The sequence below is a fragment of the Calypte anna genome, chromosome 14 (assembly GCF_003957555.1).
Source record: "Calypte anna isolate BGI_N300 chromosome 14, bCalAnn1_v1.p, whole genome shotgun sequence".
Taxonomy (NCBI): domain Eukaryota; kingdom Metazoa; phylum Chordata; class Aves; order Apodiformes; family Trochilidae; genus Calypte; species Calypte anna.
The window spans coordinates 6,583,020-6,605,026 of record NC_044260.1 but is presented as its reverse complement, the minus strand read 5'-3'; the positions used below and the strand labels follow the sequence as shown (position 1 = coordinate 6,605,026).

Sequence of the window (22,007 nt, the reverse complement as noted above, 5' to 3'; positions counted from 1 at the left end):
CAGTAAGCATTAGTGCACAGCAATTTTCTACTGTCCCAAATCCAAATTGATATGACAGCTGAATTGCAACTGTAATTCAGGGGAAAAGAGAAAATAAAACATTCCCTCATGGACAATGAAAGGAAAGAAAAGAAATTGTGCAAAAACACAAGGGGCATTAACTCTGCAAAAATATGGTGGTTCTTGTCATCTTCATTTGACTTAATCTTCTGCCCTCATCTTTATGAGGAGTGTTCAGAATCAACATCTGATAACTCACTGATTAGCCTGGTTTTTGGACTATCTTACTGCAGATATTGAGTAATAGTTCTGTTAAACACTTTTATTCTTTCAAAGGAAAAAGAAAAGCACAAGAGGGACTATCACAGAAGTATCCTAAGGTGACATTTTATCCTCCATCTGTCAGGAGCTCAGAGGCAAAAGAACCAGAAAAAAGATAAATGAGCCATAAAAAAAACTGAGCAGCAGCTGACACTCAGATCCTTGCATGTCAGAAATGCCATGTAGGACCAGAATATTGGCCTGAGTCAGCAATGAAATCAGTTTGTCAGTGTCTTCACCATTGTTTTACTGGGTCCATCAGTGCTAACTGGACACAGCACTACTCAGTCATCACCTGTCAATCATATTTTAAATATAAATTTCACCTGTCACCATGTTACTGGAATTCTTGACTATTTTATATGCTGGCCACCCCACCACTTTAATCCCCTGCATCATTCCTGTGTGGTACAAGCTTTCAGATAAGTTGCAATATGAGATATATTGAACACCAGGATAACTCAAGGAGTTTTTGTAGTAAATATAGTAAATATACTAAGAAATTTACCAAAACCCTCCTGCAGCTGGCAAAAGTTGTGCTCAACACTGTTAAACCAGATTTCAGCTAGGACCAAAACAAAAAAAAAAACCCAAAACAAACAAACAACCAAAAAAACCTAATAGCCTCAATAGGTGGTTTTTGGTTTTGGTTTTTTTTTTTTCCATTTTCTGCTTCATAGCAATTATCAACCTGTAATGAGAACTAAGTTGTATGAAAATCATACAGTGCCTTGGTATGCAACACAAGCTTCTAAAGTAGTAATGAGCTGATGGGAACCTGCCAAGAGGTACCAGACCCAGGTAGCCAAAATGGAAAAAGTTCCTTTCTGAAGCTTGTAGTAGCTCCATGGAAGAGAGAGTGATGGATGACTATTTGCCATTATTTTTTAAAATTTCCTGGGGATTTTGGTTGAATGGCAGCTGCTTAAAAGGGGGTAGTTTGCCCCCTTCTTTCCTTTCTATCATCACAACTTCCTAAGGAAAGAATCAACCTCATCTGGCTCCTGCTGGTTTGTACCTCACTCAAATCATATAGCAGTTTGTCACAAACCCCAAAGCACTCACAGACACTTGAGAAAAAACACTTGTTCCATCCATCCAAGGGCAGATAATGTAGATAATCTTGCCAGAAGCAAAATCCTTGCTAATTCTCCCATTTCACTCCAGACGTTATTAAACATAAAATACCAGTGCAGCACAAAGCTCACAAAAGAACAACACCACAGAGACATTTCTCATGTGCTGGGGAAAAAAGCCTTTAAGTTTACTAAAACAATTACTCAATTCCTGAAGGAGATAGAGCATGTACTTCTATCTCTCTGAGTATTTATATTATTTCTGTCTCCTATGCCTTTTGTGAGCTATCCAAGCAAGGTAACAGAAGGTTCCTTTGAAAGGCCCAGAAGTTTTACATCCAAATTTTCTTTGAATATAATTTTGTGAGCCTGAGCCTTTGAACACACCCAGTTGTCTGAATTTATTAATTTTTTTGACTCTGATGTCTTGTTTTCTTCCTTATACTCTCTGCAACAGCTGGCAGCACCACTGCCAGATGCCTCTGAAGTCTACAGAGTATTAGAAACAGGCCATGCCTAACCCTGGGCTTGAAGCAGTGATGATGTCTCAGCAGCCAGAGGACACAGAGGAAATGAGTGACACAGAAGGAGCTTGTCAGAGACTTACAACTTCAAAGTAACAAAATAACAAACCTGAGATTCAAAATGTAGCTTGGTAGTTCCAACAAAGTACATGTACACACATACAACTTTTTCGGGTTCTTTGGAAGCAATCAATTCTCTTAAGCAATTCTTGGACTTCACACACGACTTGCAGAATATGTCTGAATCGCAAAGGTAAGGAGAAGAAAATGAGTCTGGAGGTGTCATGCACAGATAAATCCTTTTCTGGAGTCAGATAGAGGTGCAGACTTCTTCCTTAATAATGGCCAAAGGCGAAGGTGTGTGATTTTGATGAAGAAGCCAGTCTGGCAGACAGCCACACTGGATGCTTGTCACCTGCCTGCTGAGGTTAAAGCTTGCTGGTCCTGCAGCCAGTTACATCCAAAGTGATACAAACCCACAATTATGTCCTCTCTTAATCAAATTAATGCAATTACAGAGCAAAGCTCAACAACCTCCGTTGCTATGCATCCTAAAATCTTCTCTGCTCCATCAGAAATTGTTGTTCTGACACCTATTCCTGGCAGCAAAATGGCACAGCAATGTGGCTTTCCAGCAGCCAATTCACAGTGCTGGTTCACTTACACTCCAGAGATTTCACTAAAACTTCCACGAGCTGATGGTGGAGTTCCCCCTTTTGGTGCCCACTCTCATGGTGCATCACTGAAGCCAAGTAGCCTGAAAGCTATTTCCAGGGTATTCTTTTTCAGGATCTTCACTGAGAGTTAAAGCTGAGGCAGTAGCTGCTGAGAAGCCAACTGCAACAGATAATGGTGAGGAGCTGAAGCCAAAGCAAAACAAAGCTACAGGGTCACTGGAAGCCAGAGAGATCTGCCTCTGTGGACTGCTGTACTGCTCAAAAAAGGAAAGGAGGGTTGCAAAGGACATGAATCAAACTAGTTGAGCAACACTGGAAACTTGAACTTCTGCAAAAAAGCCAGAACTTCGTTGCCTTATCACATCCAAAGCCTATTAAAACTAAATATTGCAAAGTGACAGAGAAACAAAGTCTGATTCAAATCAATATCTGGAAGAAACAGTTGACAAAGAGCATAATATATATGCCAAGCATCCTCTTAGGAACAGACTAATTTTGTGCAAACATTCTTGAATAGGAGACACATTCATAAAAACGTCTTGTCACTGGGTTTCAGAACAGCATGGGAACTCCCTACTGGAATTAGTTTCCAGGCACAACTCAATTCTCTCCTTTCTTGCCTTTTTCCTGTAAAGCCAGCTAAGAGCAGCCCCACTCCCCCTTCTCAGTCTCCCCACAGGGACAGATTCAGTCATCTGTGTAATGTAGACACTGGGCTTGCCCTGAAAGTTTCCTAGGTAGAAGGAGTAAGGGGAAATAAAAAGCAGTTCTCTGCATGACTTGTGAAACATGCAAAATACAATAGCAATAAAAATAGTAATGAGCTCATTACAATAGAAATGGTCTCATTAGCAGTGCAAATGCCATTCATATACGTGGCCAGGTTCCTGATGGTGCAGGGAGTCCTTTAAACACTGTCCTTCCCTGCTCCAGCAATACAAGTCCTATATAAAAATGTATTTTTTTCAGATCCTTGGGCTACTGTCCCTCCCTTTGCTCCCCAAAAGGTCACTGGGTAACACCTGGAAACAGCATTTGGGGGGACAGATGCTGTGGGCAGGGCAAGTCCTTCCCATCCAGGCTCCCACTGCCTTAAGAGGAAGGGGTAGAGGACTCCATGTGCTGACAAGAAATGTCTTAGACATACAATGGGAAAATGCATTTGAAACTATTTTACATGGGATAACAGCAGTTTTCATCAATGTGCTGGTAATGAATTCAGGGCAATGAATTCAGGACATTCACCTGCACTTGAAGATTGGCATCAAGAATTGGGGCAGCAGTGCAGGTTCAGGGGTTTATGGGTTGGAGGGCAGCACAGACTGTGCATGTCCTGCTGCTTGAGACACAGCTCAGGAAAATGCAATGAAGGATGCAGGCTCCTCTGGCTGGAGCACAGCTTCATCTCTCAGGTAGTGTGGTTTATTCTCTTTCAAAGTTTCAGGCAGAGATAGGCCTTAGCTGTATGAGAACATGCTGGCTGAACATGCTGCCCAGTGGCTGTGCTGGCTGAGAGAGATCAGCAGATATGTGTGAAAAGATAGGGGCAGGCACTGAGGAAAGGCATGGGAAAGGCAATGTTCTGGGAGCCTTCTGCCAAGGGAACTCAGTCACTCCAGTCCTGCTTACTCCTGGAGTCCACATTGCAGGGACAGAGCATGCAGGAGCTCTGCAAAACACACTGTGTGTTAATTACTTAAAAATGTCCATTGAACTCTTTTTCTATGAAATGTCTAAACTGACACCACTTGAAAGCTAGAGCTTTATTATTTCAGTGTATTGTGTTGATATATTTACCTAGGTACATGACAAGATGCTCATTATCTTTTTTATGAATAAGAAATTGTACTGCATGAAATGTAGAGCTAAATCAAGACAGGACTTGGTGGGGTCTTGGCTGGAGGTCACAGAAGTTCAGCACCTTTCTCTGGGCAGCAATGATACACGGACCCTTCCTACTGGATGACATCCATAATTCTGTCTACACACAGCCCCTCACTGACCATGGGTCACTCTTTCTAATTAGACATTTAAATGCCTCAGGGATCAAATTTCACATAACCTGGATTTTAGGGTACCTGAAAGGGTGGGCACTGCAGCACTGGAGTCCCTTCATACACAAGCATCTCCATGATCTTTCTATGGTCATACAAAATCCCACAGCAAAGAAGGGAGTTAAACCTCTGGCCCTGTGAGCCAGGCTGTGCTATAATTTTCAACCAGTACCACCTGTATACAACATCATTTTTTAATTTGTAGTCTGGCCTACCAGAAACATACAACTCCATCAAGATCTGCAAGGTAATAATGAGCCACACTCTTAAAAAATGTACTTAAGGCTGAAAGTGATTAAAGATGCTCCAGCCTGCAATTACCTATTACTCACTGGTGCTCTAAATGGTTCATTTTTCACATCATTCCAGGAAGCTGTAACTTCTTAGAGCAATGTTTCTGGTAATTATGGGAGAGCAGCAACAGCAGCCACTGAGCGTTATCTAATGCTGCAGCAGAGTCAGAAAAGCTGTCTTCTGCAGATGATATAATAGGTGTGGGATGTGGCAAAGAGAGGCAGCTCCTGGTCTGACTGTTCTTTGCTTAAGACTGCTAAGCCCTCACCAGGATTTCAGTTCATTTCAGAAAAAAATACAGGACTTGGGAAGTCTTAACCCTTTTTGGTCTGTGTTTCTGAGCCCAGCTTTTGGCCTCAGGACAAGGGAGCTCCCGGCACTCTCTTTTGCTGGGGCTGAGTTAAATCCTGCCTCTCTGAAGCTGGCCTAGGAAAAAGGAAAAGCTTTTAGGAATGTGTTTTTAGCCTCTTTACATTTTGGTTTTTAAATGGAGTTGAAGTAGCCACAACATACACATCTGAGCACTAAGCCTCAACTATCTGCCTTCACCTTCCATGGCCTTTACTCTGTTTACTTTTTTTTTCAATTTTACCTTTCAGACAAAGTTAAATAAGACCTGATTTCTTGTAGTAAAAGTAGTACCACTTTGGTCTGATAAATATATTGGAGAGATGCCTAAAAAAAAAAGAGCAGTAAAACTAAATAAATAAATGAAAATCCCAGGCACTTGAGACACCCCCTCCATATCAGACTGTAACTGCTGGGTCAAATGCTGCAGTTGTCCTGGCTGCCTCTTTGCATAATCCAGGCCAGAGAATAAACCCTAATGATTGCTGTATCAAGCTCAACAGTTTGTGACAGTGAAGAACATAACTTTTACGGATATGAGCTCCTCAGGCTGGAAGCTGCCTTGATTTAGAGCCATACCTACACTACACTGCACTGCATTAGTTTGATGCATGCTGTGGTGAACCAAGGGGTGATTTGCGGTCACTTCCCTTTTTGCTGCTCAGTTTGTCACTGGGATATCCTCACCCCAACCTTTTCCCAGGCTGCTGTCACATCTGGCACAGTGGGATGGGGCCATATCTGCTGGGTGAAGAAAGAGGAGGAAAGAAAGGAGCAGTGCTAGCAGACCACAGGTGGGTTTGTGACCAGGGGCTTCAGGCTCCGCTCACTTCGGGTGTAGCTGTTGTGACGTCTGCATTTCTGATGAAGATAACCCTACTCTTCATTAGGACAGTAATCACACATGGCCATTCACTACCTTTCACTACTTTGGCCACAAAGTTGAAAGCATAGAAAGAAAACAATTATTTACTGCTGGTTCTTCTGAGCATTTTGACTTGGAAAGACAAAATGTGCAACACATTCCCATGGCACATCCAGGCTGGGTGCTGGGGTCCAGCCTGCTCCTTCTTCTAACTCCTCCTATGATGTTTCCTCAATCATTTGCTCTGCCTCTTTTCCACTTCTCAAACAACAAGAGATCAAGTTAGCTTCCAGGACAGTCCAGACTCAGAACTTGCTTTACATGAGATTTTGGCTTGGAAAATATCATGCTGGTTCATTTTAGTTTGGATTAGGATATGGTTTTACAAAGATGTCATTTCATTCTCAAAGAGAGGGCAGTGATCACAGCTGCTGAATTTGTGAATTTTCTCTCAGGAAAATAACAACAATAACTTTTACCCATTTGGAAAATGCCACGCAGACACACAGCACTGTATAAACAGCAAATGGCACTATTACTAATCATTACCCCGTTACTAATGACAAGAACTTATTTCAATAATAATAACAGTAATAAGCTTTACCAAGATGATTTCAGCTCATTTAACCTCAATAATTTATCTCAATAGTACAAAAAAAAAAGATATTAGGAGTAGAAGAAAAAAAAAGGAAGAATCATGGAGGAACTGTATCTCTTCTGTGTGATAACTATGGTGAACAAAATGAAGATGGCCCTTACTTATATTTGATGTATTTAGGTGAGTCAAAGAAAAAGCTAGAAAGGTGAGGGAAGGTGAGGGTATTCTTTGGCTCTACAGGAACCATGAGCTGCCCGACTGGAGGCGCAGGAAGCTGCACTCTGAGCAGCAGCAAGGGGACACGGCTGCCACCTGGGGCAAGTGGCAAATTTTCTGTTCAGAAACAGCATCCCATGCCAGCAAAGCCCTGCACTGCAGACTTATGGAAGGCACCAAGATTTGCAGAAACAGATTAACTGGCGAAGATTTGGTGACAACTTAAGCCATCCCCCATGGGACAGTCATGGCCCCTCCCAGCAGTGGCAGATCTCCCTCCCTACACTCAGTCTGGAGCTGGCTCTTATTCCTCCTGTCCTCTAGGTCATTTAGAAAAAACTCTGCTATCAAAGCAGAGAGAGACAGCTGAGAACACAAGTTAGCAAAAGGAAATGAAGAAACAAGCAGCTACCAGATGATTAATGCTACCAATATGAACCTTGCTGACAGCTCAGAGCCTGGGCACCTCTGCTGAAACAGATTGACTTAGTCTCTTGAAACATGGGAACTAAAGAAAAAGAAGCTGTCCACTGGGAAATGTCTAAATCCACAGAAGAGTGATGAGCATGTCTGGGTTGGAGGAATTGGCTGGAGAAAATTTCTGGCATTGTTTGCCACTCGTTATCTGGGTGCTTAAACATCCTCTCAGCTGTGTGCAGATTTTGGGTTGCTGGTATCTCATCTATTGGCTGAAGATTCAAAGGCAACAGCACATGGATTGACCTTTGGTTTTTTTCCCAAGCAGTTTGGAAACGTTTCCTGAACTGTATTTTTCCACCCCAATCTATATTTAATTTCTGTACCACGACCCCCCCCAAAAAAAAGCTTTAAAAAAAAAAAAAGCAGCACCATATACCATAATCACACCCCAGGGGCAAATGGCTCCTGGGCTTTCAGCCCCTCAATTTGCTTACAGGGTCAAGGGATGCTCAGGAAATTTCAAAGGTATAATAAAAAGTCAAATACATATTGAAACACCCATTGCGTGAGTGCGTGTGAGCACGTGGCGTGTGCTGAGTTTTCCCTTGGGGATTTATGGCATATTTATTCATGTCATAAAGAGAGAGTGGCAGGAAGAAGTCACCCATGGGTCAGTCCTGCTGTGAAACTTCCCACAGAAAGAAAATTAAGACTTCTCCCATGGTTGCAACAGGGAACTGCACCTTGCTCTGCCTGAGAGCTCTGAACTTGGATTTTAAAATTATCTGAAACAAAGGTCTGCACTCTGCAGCCACCTGGTTTTGCCTGCTGTGGCTATAGGACAATGTTCACTTCACAAGCAAGGGACTGGCTTCACTCTGCATGGCCAGGGCACAGGCACCCAAGCAGAGAGAAAATTAATTTTATTGCTCATCATATTTCTTTCCCACATTACACTCCCACTTCATGCTTCTGAAGAAGCTACAGAATTTTTGAGGTTACAAAAATTCAATATTGTCTTAAGCCACTGGAGACCAGCAGGATTTTAAGGCCTGATTCATGAGTAGCAAGAACATTAAAGGAGAAGTCCCAATTTCCTGAGGTTCTTTTCCTCATCTTTACAGTCAGGGTGTGGTCACAGCTGATTTCCTCATAAGCAAAGGAAGCACAGCCCAAGAAGCACAACTCTGGTGGCATCCTATCAGGGTGAAGAAGAAAAAGGCTTGCACAACAGCTTCTAATGATTTATATTTTAGGGAGGAGGAACATCACCTCTAGGAATTCAGCTTTATTGGATGGGCTAATCCAGAAGAGATGAAAGCACTTTCTAATTACTGTTGGGTTTTGTTTCTTTGAAGAATTGGGGTAAATGTCTTTTGAAAGTAGATGTCTGTTTGTGCTCATTAGATGTATAATTTAATTTGTTTGAGATGTTTTCCTCTTTTAGGGTCTTGTTCTAATGATATCTGATCTTTTCCTTCTCTTCTTTCCCTCTCTTTTCTCCCCAAAGATATGAACTTCAGATTCACTCTGGATTTCTTTTCTGAATTTAACAATGAAGATGCAATCTTCTTTGGGGCCCTATTTATGCCCTTTAAAAAAGGGGTTCTCCTCTTATTTGCCTGTTTAATATTTATGAGATTTATTTACCCATGGACATTTCCTGGCTGAAAGCTGTATTCATGCTACACTGGAGAGAGAACTCAAAACATCTACTTCAGAGAAGAAAAACTGCAATATTATAATTTATCTGCCAACCAGTGCTACACAGCATTGCAGAAGCAGAGGAAATTGGGTTGAAAAGGAATGCAGGAGGTCATTTAGTTCATATTTCTTCACCAAGACAAGACCAAACCTGCCCACATCATTCCTGACAGGTGTGTTCCTAAAATGTTCTTAAAAACCTGCAGTGACATTAGGTGCACAACCTCCTGTGGCAATTTCTATTAATATTCAATTGCCCTCTCTGTTGGAAAGTTTTTCCTGGTGTTTAACCTAAATTTCTTGAGAGGCAGTTTAAGCCTGTGACTTCTCATCCTGTCCACATATTTTTGATCTTAAGTCTGTCCAGCTGAGGGAAATGGTCCAGCTGAACTCCCAGGAGCTTTCTGCACTTGTGTTTCTCTGCAAATATAGGGTAATTTTGAAAGACTCACCCATGGAGAGCTACAGCCAAAATTCAAATAGAGATCAGCTGTTTGCCCTGCTGTGCTAGACATCTACTGAGATGTTGCTATGTCCAGAGGAAAAAAGAAAAAAAGAAATAAAAAGGCCTTTTACAGCACACACTGTACTTAATTGCACAACTCCCTTCCCCTTCCACACCACCACATAGTGAATTTTCTTCACTCCTGCTCTGGGTTACACACTGAAATACTGAGTATTGACTGGTTACTCCTGCACTGAGCACAATAACATGTGGATGATGTGTTATAAATGAACTCTCCTCACCCTTAAAACAGCACCTGAAAATAAGCAATACCTCTAGCTTGCTGTACAAATAAAGTAAAAATTCGATGGACTGTTCTGTTTCTTACCTGTATTTTGGGAATATACACACTGCTATTGACTCAGAGATGTTCTTGTAGCCCTGTAAATGAAGACAAATGCTGCATCAGCTTTGCCACTGGCCTGCCAGATTCATTTGGGTTGGCCAATTAACTCTTTCTTTATCTGACTCCCTATGATAAAGGGGCTGATTAAAAAAAGAAATATTTGCAAAATGCTCCTAGACACACACCTGGGGCGTGCTCTGTTTCATTGTTCTCAGGGTTGGGCATTACCAGGGGACTCTGTAAAACTCACTGCTTAGCCCTGCAGAAGTGGCAGGAGTTCAGGGCTTCGTGGCCAAGTAGCCAAAACAGATTCTTACCTCCCTAAGGCGAGGGGGCTAAGAAGAGTCACACTTCTGGCAGCCAGAAGCCCTTCAGCCTTTTCTCTTTCTCTCTGAAGTGGCTTTGGCTTTTCAGGGCTCTTCCACAGGCAAAGCAGACATCTGAAAATGAAGGCAGGGAACAGTGGGGTCACAGCTATTTTGCTGCTCCCAGCAGTTCCATTAATTTTGTCTGCCCCAAGCACTGGCCCTGTCTGGTTCTTAATATTTGTTTTAATTATTATTATTACTATTCTAAATAATAATGGAAAAAATCCTTCTCAAAAGTATTTTTTCTTTTTTTTTTTTTTTTTAAGTTACTACATTCTGCAGCCATGAAAAGCAGAATATTCTTCTTGTATTAGTGGGTGAGATTCCCTCACACTGGATGAAAGGGTGACAAGGAACTATGTTTGGAACAAATCGGTTGCTGCAGTGAGACAGCATGGAGAGCCAATGCCTCAGGCATCTGGAAATGCCTTCTGCTCTGCTTTAGCCTTGAGGGTACAAGCCCTGAAAACGTGGAGGTCCCTCAGTGTGACAGACCGAACTGGTAGGAAAGCAGGGAGGATCTACAGACCACAAATGAAGAAAGAATTGGAGCTTTTCTTTTTATTATTTTTTGTTTGATGTCAAATGATGAAAATGAAGTACTGACCAACAAAACATCATTTGGGGTCAATCAAAGATTCCTTGCTCAGCCCCAAGCTGAAACACTTTTGGTTTGTTTGATCCTCTGGAAAAGAAATAAATAAAACTATCATGGACCCCATTAAACTAAAAATGGGGTATTTTGGACAGAAAAACAAAGAAGGACTAAAGCACTTTGCTGTCTTTTCCAAGTTTTGACCAACTTTCTTATGTGAAATGCTTTTGCAAATTTGCCTCAAGTAGTTTTTGCACAAGAAAAAAACCCAACCAATTACCTCTTGCTTTCACTCAAACTTTTTGTTTCTGTGGCATCACAACATCATCATAAAGGACTGAATTTCCATCAGACACTTCACTTTGAGTGAAGCAGGAGTGAAAAGCATCTCATCTTGGCTCAATGCTCCCTGCACCTGGGATTGGAGCATCATGTCCCTGGCTAAGGGCAGCATCGGTGCCTCTGTTAGAGGATGTTTCTGAGGGCAGAGAATTAAAACAACAGTCAGGAGCAGTGCAGACACAGCTAAGGAGGCCTCTAGGCACAACTCCTCTGACCTCTGGATGTACTCCATGATCCCTTGGTTATTTGGGGGGTGCTGCAGGTCCCCAAGTGCAGAGTGGGGTTTTGCTGCACTCAGAGTCATGAACAAGTAACAAAAGAAATCCCAGACCTAAGGAGCTCACATTTTGTTTTCACTGCCTGTTGAAAGGAACTAATGAGCTTTTGCCTGGAAACCCTGAGACTCTTTTCCAAGAAGACATTCAATTTCTGCCTGTCTGCAGAAGACAAGACTGCAGCAGATGCTGAGCTAAGGCTGGAGAGTCAAAAAGATCTTGACTAGTGAGAAGGATAGCTTATCTCTTCTCTCCTAAGCAACAAATCAATAAAATTAAAATTATACCCTGTAGGTTGTATTGCTTCAAGTCTGTACACACAGTCATGGCTTTCAGTCTCACAAGGCAGGAAAAGGGGCTTCAGACCACTAAAAAATCGTCCAAAGTTTAGGGCTAAGATGCAGCATAAAACCAATAAAAGTACAGTAATTTCCACAGAAATAATATCTAGAATTATAATTTAATTTCTGTTGTTCCTTAGCTCACCCCCAGCAATGCAAGGGCAGAGCAGTAATGAAATAACCCCAAATTTACTGGAAATATCTCTCTTACCTTGTGCACTATGAGATTTCAGAGCCTCTACCACACCAAGCAGTTTTGCAGCATGCCCCCAAAGCAGGGAGGTTCTGGGACTCCTAATTTACAGATGGAAAACAAAGATACAGTTTCTGGAAGGTACCAGGTACTGATCCTGCACAGCAGCTCAGGTTGGCTGATAAATGGATGCAGAACATGGTGACTGACTATAGAAACCAGGTACCTCTGCAAACAGAGGAGCTTTGAGCATGTCAGAGGCCACCTGAGCCTTCAAGAACTTCAAGGAGGCTGAGAAAGCACCTAATTCAGACCCTTCTCCTCCCCTTTGGCTGCAGCCCTCTCATAGCATCACCCCAAGCAAGCTGCCTCCTCTGGATTTCTTGATTTTAAAGTGCTTAGCAATCTCTTTGAAATACTGAAACAGATCTAATTATTCACATATTTAGGGAAAAGAAACTCCCTGCTGTTTTCCAAAAAGCAGGCAAAATAGCCCATTGCAACAGCACAGGAGAGAAAGGTATGTGCCACCATATGGAAGTCATGCAGAAAGTCTCTCACTTGCTCTGCAGTCTGTTACCAGCCCCACACTTTCTTTTTTTTTTTTTTTTTTGTGTTTTCATTTCAGAAATCCTTGTACAACACAGCAGGAAATCAAAGGTTTTCTTTTTTTTCCCCTACTCAATAAAACACACAAGTTTGAATCAGTGCATTCTCCACACCCAAACACTCCTCATGCAGAGCAACCCAGCCATAACCTCTTCCATCAGGTACCTTAGAGGCAGGTAAATCACAGCTGTGATGAGGCAGTCTGTTCCCTCATCTTCCTCCTGCATCACTTCATTCTTCTGGAGCTCATGGAGTTGAAAATAGGAGCAATGGCAGATTGAGTGGCACTGCTTTGTGCTCCCTGCCTTCCCAGCAGCTCACTTAGGCAGTAATGAATGAGAAGTGAAAGCTCCTTGAGCTGACAACACCAAACATGAACTGTGGACTTGCAGGTTTCTCATACACCTATTAGAAGACAGAGCAGAGTGCAAAGACCTTGCTTTTAACCACCTTGTGTGTTATCAGATCCCCTCTAACTTGCAGAGGGAAGATGGATGTCTTTGGGTCACCAGCTCCTGACAGCACTGCCATCATTTCTCCCTCTTCCTTTCTCAGTTTTGTTTTTCTATATGTCACCTTCTCTTCTCCCTCCTGCTGTTTGTGCCCCAGCCTCCCACCCCTTCAGCATGCAGTGACAAGCTCCTTGATCCATAGAGCATATCCCTTTCCCAAGGGAGCAGTCTGTCCCTAACCCCAGGGAACATCTCCCAGCCTGCTGCAGGCCATTAGGAGAGCCAAATTAGTTTGTTTTTTTCTTTCCCCCTTTCCTTAATGCATTCTCTTTTCCAGCCCTTGGGTGGCCCAGGCTGTTCAACACCCCCTCACCATTCCCTGCTGGTGTTTTGCTTTGCACATCCTTGTGTGTGGCCCAGTGCCATCTTCCCCATCTGTGACTGGGTGCCCCCAGATCCCCCAGTGCCTGGGGTGTGGGTCCTCTGGGTCAGGCAGAACAGAAGGAAAAGAAGGCACAAAGCCCAAAAAACACCAGGATCACAAGGCAGAAGGGGATTCCCCCAGTACCTTAGGGTGCTGTGCACCAACAGTTAAACAGAGGTGGGAGGCAACAAAGATGTGAAAAACTCTTCCAGACAGAGCATGAGTCACCTGGGTCATGGCAAGGAACAGTGGAATTGCCTCTGTAGCAACTGCATTAACTCCTTTATAGCTTATTTTTGAGCTCAGAAATAATAAACAGAAGCTACAGAATGTACTAAACTATGTTTTCCTTATTTCTCTAAAATTATGTACGACTTGACGAGCTTTTTGTCAACACCAACTGCCAGGAAAGCAAACCAGCAGTGTCAGTAACCTCTGCTTCAAGAATCAGACCATTTCCACCTTCTTTTAAAGTCATGAAATTTTAAAGACTAACGCAACCTATGGTTCCTTTACTTTGACTTTTTAATTATTATTTCTTAATTTCCCAGCCATCCACATACCCCATTGTCACATTTTCTCTGCAAACGTGATGGCAAAAGCAATTTTTTAATTACAGTTGTCACAGCACATTCCAGAAATGGGTGCTGTCAGTCAGTATTTCAAAGTTCACAGTAGGTTTGTGACAGAGCAATCCTGAATCATCTCCCTTTATGCAAGGAGAGGTATGGTCCACCCCAGTCAGAGCTGGAAGGTGAATGCTGAGTTCAGTCCTTGAGTCAGAGCTCAGTTTCTTGCTGCCGTACAGGACACCCCTCAGGTCAGCTCTGTGCTGTTGCAGTTCCCAGCTGCATTCACACATTCATTGGGTGTCAAACCAGATCAAAGCCTCAGCCACCACCAGTTGTAGGGGAGGCAAAAGCCTTTTCCTGTTTCAGGGAAGGAGGTGGGTGCTGTGGCCCAGACATAAATCAGTGCTGGGAACTTGAAATTAAGACTTTGCTCCAGGGATGAGTAAGCTCTTTGCATAATTCTCCTCTAAATGTTTTGGATACAGCAACATGTTGTTTCTCCTGTAGCAGTAGGTTTTGGAGGATCTTACTGATTCAGGTCAAGTCTAGTTGGGCTGCACTTCTGTCTCAGCAAAATGAAAGAATTGCTCATAATTGGAGACTTAGAAGATCACACAAATGTTTTTAGAAGAATGAGTTTCCCATTTTAAAACATACGTGTTTCCTTCTTTATATCTGTTCTGTCTTTTTTGCAAACATCTAAGCAAACTTGTCAGCATTAACAGTATTTTTCAAGGAAGAGACCAAATACTTTCAGAAAACAGTGTTAAAAAGTCATAATGGTTGACTCATCATAGTAAACATAAGACTTATCCATTTACTGTCCCTCTAGTGAGGATGCCTTATCCTTGGCCAAGACTGAAAAGCCCAATAAAAAGTTATAATCTTGAACAACAAATGCTTTAAATTATACATAAGCTTCAGCCCCAAAACTGCTAGCAGAAGGGTTTGCTAGATGACTCATTTCCAGAGAAGTTATCATCTGCTCAGTACAATTTCAGGCTGCCAGAGGAGAGAAAATGAATCAAACAAAAATTACTAATTATTCACCCTCTTCTGACATCCACAGTGGTGACCCAGTCATCTGGATACACTTCATTCATTCCCTATGGGGAAGAAGAGGTAAAATAAGAATAAGCTCTGCTCTCCTTTGGAACAACATTCACTCATACTGACCATCCACCTGCCAGTATGATGTTAGGTCACTTATGTCCAAGACCTTCCAGGTAAAGCAGATTCCCTTCAGGAAATGGTCCCTGAGCAGAGCAGCTCATCCCTGCAGGACCGAGCAGGGATTTCTGAGCCTGTCCTGCACTGAAGACAGCTCCCGTCCACAGAATCACAGAATGGTGCAGGTTGGAAAGGGATTTCTGGAGATCATCTGGTCCATCTCTCCTCAAGCAAGGCAACCTAGAGCCAGTTACCCACAGCTGTGTCCAGATGGCTTTTGAGGATCTACAAGGATGGAGAGTCCACAACTCCCCTGGGCACCCCGTGCCAGTGCTCAGTCACCCTCACCACCACACTGCCTATAATGCAGACTCACATGAGCTGTGAAAACACTGACTGGGATGGGCCTGTCTGAGAAAATAATTTCCTGTCTTTGCTTCCACCTTTCCAGGCTACAACAAGAGCTGAAACAGCCCATGGGCTGTGGTCATTAAGTAAGCAACCATGAACTTGATGGTTTTAGTCAATTCCTCTTCTGCAGATTCAAGCCCTCTTGAGAGATTTGTTGTTATCCAGAACATGCCTCCAGGAATCTTCACTTTAAAATGCTTAAAGATTATGTCTGACACAGTTTAACAGGTCCCAGGACCCAGCACAGGGTCTCTTGTCAAAATCCAATAAAAAAAACATGGAAAAACAAGCATTATGTCATGTTCTGCCCTAAGCTGATCTTTTGTATGGGAGGAAGTTTCCCTCTGGAGAATTCCTAGGAGCCCCAACTCAATGTGTGTAACCTATTCCAGCTGATTTTCCCTCTCTCTGTGCTCTGGATCACATGGCTGCTATGGGCTTGGTGAAGTGCAGAAACTTTTTCCATACACTCTTCCCTTTGAAGAAAGCCCCCCCAGCTCTGTTAGAAACAACTCCACCATCATTTGTTTTATTCCCACTAACTGCCTGCTCCTGAGTGCCTTTATTAGAGGCTTCAAGTTTGGAGTTAAGAGCTAATTAAACTGCCAGCACTGCCTCACTGCAATTCATTGCAAAACAATTGAACTTTTATTTGATCTAATTTCTCAGAAGTGGAAGCAGGCAGTGCTGGGGAGAGAGGGAGGGCTGGAAAACACAGTCGCGGAGCAGAAGAGTTCCCATCCCTTCCCTGAGCATGTCAGCAGGCAGGAGGCCTGCTGCCATTTTTTGTTTTGGTTTATTTTCAGAGTATTTAAAATCACAAAACTCAAAATTCCTGTTTAATATTTTTTTCTCATGAAAATTAATCTGTTAAATTATATAGCATGAGATCTTAAGAAGACAGACACACACACAGATCAGATGCTCAGGAGTTACCCTGCTAACACGGCCCTGGTGATGCTGTAGTGCAGTCACCGCTTGGCTGAGCACATTGGGGTCACTGGGCTTTAACTCACAATGCCCATGTCCGGGGGTCTGTCCAGATTTCTTTTTAAGAGAACTGTGTTTGGACTCGGTGGTGAGTCAAAGTGAGCTGACACTGTCTCTCTAAGAAAAGAATGACATGAAAACCTTCTCATTATATTGAGATGATTGCCAGGTTTGGACAGGAGGCAGTTTTCCTGTCAAAGTCAAGATGCAATTTTATAAAGTTATCTCACTTTTGCAAATAAGAAAAAAATCTGAAGAACAATTTTTAAAAATCTTGGTCCATGTCTATCAAAAAGCACAAAAGGTACTTGACTTAAATTTATTTTTTTTTTAAATAACCAAACAAACAATTAGCCCTTTTTGCTTACTTTTTCTCATGTGTCTGAAGCTTTACTCAGAAAACTTCAGAAGGGAGGAGAGCTTTTCATGTCCAGAGATCCAGCAGAAAAGCTCCTCCTAGCAGCTGTAAGTAATTGCTAGCAGTGGTGGCTGTTAAATACCAACTACCAGTGTGATCAAACCACATCTCTAACACCACCTTGGGAAACAATTCTCTGTGCTTTCCTTAAACAAAGAGTAAAAACATTCATAGTTTTAAGTCCATTGAATAAATTGCTCCTCCTCACATGCTTGGCTAGGAACAATGCACAGCAAGAGGTTTCTATGGGCACCTAAGACCAGAGTTCTCACCATTCAGTTCTTGGACTTTGACCTCTACCCACTTGGAGACCTCAGCCACCCTGCTTTGGGTGATTCAGCATCACTCCAAGGGGCCCACCGTACATTGTCACATTTGAAGAACCCTACACTGCATTCCTGTGTTAACACTCCTTAATGCTCTTTAACCACTCTGGCTCTGGCAAGAACATCTTCTGGTGCAGAGCACTTTAATTGCCTTTGCTTGTAGCAGCTCTTACTGCATCCTGGCCTTGCAGCTTACAGACCTGAAAGCAGCTGCAGCACTACCCTGCCTGCCCCTGGGACCCCTCAGACCCTGAGTTCAAGGTGTTCAGGGGGGGATCCCTCACTTGTTAGCATTCCTGAGCAAGTTTAGACATGGTAGTGCTTTAGCTGAGAAACCTCAGTCTGTATTCCTCCACCCTTTTAGCAGCTTTAAAGTCAGACTATTTACACGGTGCCTAATGCTTCCAACTTCTGTTTTGTTAAGGTCACATTTTTTTCCAAAGACTTTATTCATAAAAAATTTCCATTGTGCTGTTCACCACCTCTTCTGACTAATTAACATTTTTCCACAGCTAATGATTGAGGGCAGATTAAAAAAAAAAAAAAAATCTGCCTTGGTTTATTGATATAAGATAGTATAAATAGATAAACTCTATTTTTACTCTGTACAGGATCCAAAACTAACAATCTGTAAAGGTGAAGGTACCTTTACAATTCAAGTTACTAATAAATACAGTTACTGAATCAAACAACTGGAGTTTAAAACAAAAGGTGCATAATGACTGTGAAGGAAATACCAGGGAAAAAATGGTAGTTTTCTATATTTCCATTACCATTTTTATATAAGCAGTGCATCCCATATTATAAATTCTATGTTAGTATCTTACTGCAAAAGCAACCCTATTGCTCTGTAGGCTATGATTTTTTCATTAATACAGAAATCAAACTGTAGTAACTATCTGTACAATCACTAAGTAACAAATCACTGCACTGACAGATTGCTCAAAAAATGCTTTTCATCAGGTTATAAACATAGGATTTAAGAAGCAAACCAGGGGTTTCCACTTGACCTCTAGAACATTACAGTATAGGCTCTACCAGAGTTGTAACACTGCAGCATGGCCCTGTCTCTGAGATGAGGGCTTCTAAAACATATTGCTGTTTGATTGTACTGTGCTCCCACAAGAAATTCTCCATGTGAAAAACCCTTTGAAGTTATTTTAAGAAGCAATCATAGGGATCAGGTTGTTTTCTTTAATCATGACAGCAAACACAGGCATGTGTTAGAGCTGTGCTCCAGAGATGCTGGTGCTGTTAGCGGGATGCTGAGGCTCATCAGGAGAGGACATGATTCCAGCTTTCTTGCTTTGCTGAATCAGGGCCTGAGGAATGACTGGTGAAAATGAGTAATTTGAAAAGTAGAAGCTCATTTTGTACTTCTGCTAACTGACACAACTCTGTTCTTGCTTAATATGGAAATTCACAAGCAAGGGGCAACTTTTCCTCCTCCATCCAACCAACAGGGACAGTTCTTCTGTGACTGCCATGAACCAGTGACACTGCTTAAGATAATAATTTCCAAACTCTTCTTGTACTTCCTCACACAGACTTTTCCTACAAATGACCTTTTGGAGTTGGAAACTTTGAACTTTGTGAAGAGAACATAATTTCCTGACTGTGACTGTAAGTGAGCCTGGAAACAGCACTCTGCTCCACAGCCTGGCAAATAAACCATGCAAGAAGCAAGATCAAATAAACAATATTGGTGAAACAAATAAACCATGTTCACAGTAAGCTGAAGTGTCTCTTCCTACAGGACAGGAAGAACTGGCATTCTTTTTCTAGCGTAATTTTCAACTTCTGCTGCTGAAAGCAGAATTTCAAACACCTTAAAGTCAAGATCAGTAAGAACAAGGAGCCAGAGTCCCAGGCAAGGGGGAAAAGTGCAACTGCACAAGTGTTTACTGTTGCAATAGAACAGATAACTTATATATGGTAAGATACCTTTTCACAGTAATCACAAAACACTAGGGTCCAGATGAGGGATAGCCCAGCATTTGATGCAGGATAAGCATTCTGAGGACAGGGTGATTTCAATGAAGCACAGCACTGATCCAGGAGTGTGTGAAAACATCTGTGGCAGAAAGTAAAATTCTTGGAAATTCCCCAGCACATCTCCCTCTGCCCAGGCAGAGCCTCTGGTGTACAACCTCACTCCTAGGTATGTGGACTGAGACAAAAGCATGAGCAGAAAACCTGTGCTGCACATCTCATCCGTGCTGCACAGCCCAAATGGTCTTTCTCTTGGGCTTTGAGATTGGTGATGGCATGGAGAGCACCAGAGGTCAGACTAAAAAAGCTTTGAAAGACAAAGGAGCCAAAGGGGTCAAAAAATCAGCCACTGCCTTGGTACTAATGGCTTTCTGCCATTGTACCAAATGAAAAGCAGAATCTGTCTTCTCAGGCAGCATTAGCAGAACAGCACAGCAACAGCCACCAGAGGAAGGAGGAAGAAATGCTGATGTCCACTGAGATGTCTGACTGCAGAGGGAAGGTTTTTACTCCCTCTGCCTTGAAGCCTCAGTCTTTGAGCACCACCCTGGGGATTTCTGCTCTTTGAAAAACTGCTTTGAAGAGCCCTACCTGAATAAAGATATCAGCTATGTACCACAGATAACTTGCTACAATTACGCGTTCCCAGAAAGTCTGGTGTACTCTCCTGGTGAAATAACTGTACTTTAGTCTGTGAATGGATTTCCAGAGATGCACATCAGGCGTGTTTAGACATATGAAATCCCCAGCACAGAAAATCAGCAGGTCAATCAGAAGCCCTGACAGGGAGCAGGAAGCCTAGACCCTGTTTCCCAGCAGTGGCACTGAGCAGCTTTTCTGCTTAACCCAAGGGAGAGCAGTGTTCTTCAGGGAGAAGAGTTTAAAAGAGTGAGGGAAAAACAAAGTGTTTATAACCATGGGGGCAAAACAGTAGCAGACAAATTCATCCCTCTCACAGGATTCCTGTCATCATCTTCTCTACAGCTTTTATCTTTCCCTCCCTTTCCAATATATGTGTATAGAGAAGAAGAGCAGAATGATGAAAGATGAAATCAGACTGAGTTGAAAGACAAGTTCAGTAGATAATATGTAATGAACATGTTCTTGAAAATTGTTTAGGGGCAAGATTTATCTTGTATAAACAAGATAGAGTATTTCAGAGTGGCATGGAGACATTTATGTCCATCTGACTGCAAAGAAATTATATGGAGAAAGTAGAATTACATTTCAAGCAGTAAAAAAACCCAGAAATAATATCAGTAAGGGTAAAATAAACAAATTAAGCCAATCCTAACACTATTTAAAAATGTGGAGCTGTTCTAGAAAATGTAAAAAAAAAGTAGGAACTGATGGAAATGAAAGAACTAAGCTTTGAATTTAGCAAACGAGGCTTACTTGATTACACCCATATGCAGTCACTGATGAGCTCTTGAGCAGAACTGATAAAAAATTGGATTGTTTACATGTATTAAACCAAGCAAATGGGAATCTGAGCTCTATGTGCCAAAAAAACCTTGAGAATAAAAATGCTAGCAATAATTGCTACATTTTATGTGTCAATGGCATGCCAGCAAGGATTCTGCATCAAACTCTGACCAATGGAAAAAGGTTGGGTATGTGAAACTGTAATATCACTTATCTACCAAGCAGGCCACCTGATGACTGACAACTTTAATTTTAGCGTGAAATTGGCTGAGTAGCTGTTGAAACATCCATCCTTTTTGACAGGGATAGTAGTCTCCAGATATTTACCACTAGAAACTTCCAAAGCCAGACTACTGCTCTACTCATCTTCATTTCAAGCAGCAGAGAGAGTAATATTAAGTGAAATTACAGCTTTCTTTGATGAGCAGGGCAGTTATTTTTTCATGGTCTTGTTGGCAGATACCATGCCTGCCTCTAAGGAAAGGCCCATGTGCACATGAGAAAATCTCAGTACTGTGGGGTTGTGTACCCAGAGGAAAAAGTGAGGTCTCTGAGGCAGGGGTGTGTGATAAAACTGAGGACACTTTATTTTATTTAGATAGAATATGTGGATGAGAAAGGTTGATTTTTAACCGCAGCCTTTTTAGTGTTCTTCACAGCCAAAAGCAGACCCACCAAAAGATCTTGAATTTATTCTTGGGTTGTAGATAAGTGACATTGGATGAGAAAGGTATGAACATAACCTAGTAATGGGGTTGTAGCACACGTTACCTTACAGCAACAGTACAGAAAACTATGATCTGTCTTTTCAAAATAAAAACTAATTGGGAGAATAGTCAAAATACCCATTAATATACTAAGTACCCTGAATATTGCACTGTTCTCCTGCCTGGTCAGAAGAGATTTTTCAGTCTTAAAAAAAGCTGGGCTTTGGTGAGCTAGGAGAAAAGGCTCTCATTTTAAAGCTGCAATCTTATGAAGACCTAACATGATTCTAAAGCCTGTTGCATTTGAATGTCTTTGCTTATTTAGGAACTTCATTAGTACTTGCAATCATTTAATTATTCTGATTCTTATATTTGCCATCCACCCTGGATTGAGGAAGTGTTTACAGCTAAACAACAATTAAAATAGAAGCCAGACAGCAAATTCCCAA

At 42.1% G+C, this 22,007-nt stretch overlaps 1 long non-coding RNA gene across 1 annotated transcript; it reads right to left on the bottom strand.

Moving 5' to 3' along the window:
- Positions 1–2,100: 2,100 nt before the first annotated feature.
- LOC115599184 lies at positions 2,101–10,284 on the bottom strand. The gene is made up of 3 exons (XR_003988191.1): positions 10,266–10,284; positions 9,931–9,983; positions 2,101–2,161 (listed from the first exon to the last, which is right to left on the bottom strand). It is a non-coding gene; the product is annotated as an uncharacterized LOC115599184 (long non-coding RNA).
- Between the last annotated feature and the right edge of the window lie 11,723 nt (positions 10,285–22,007).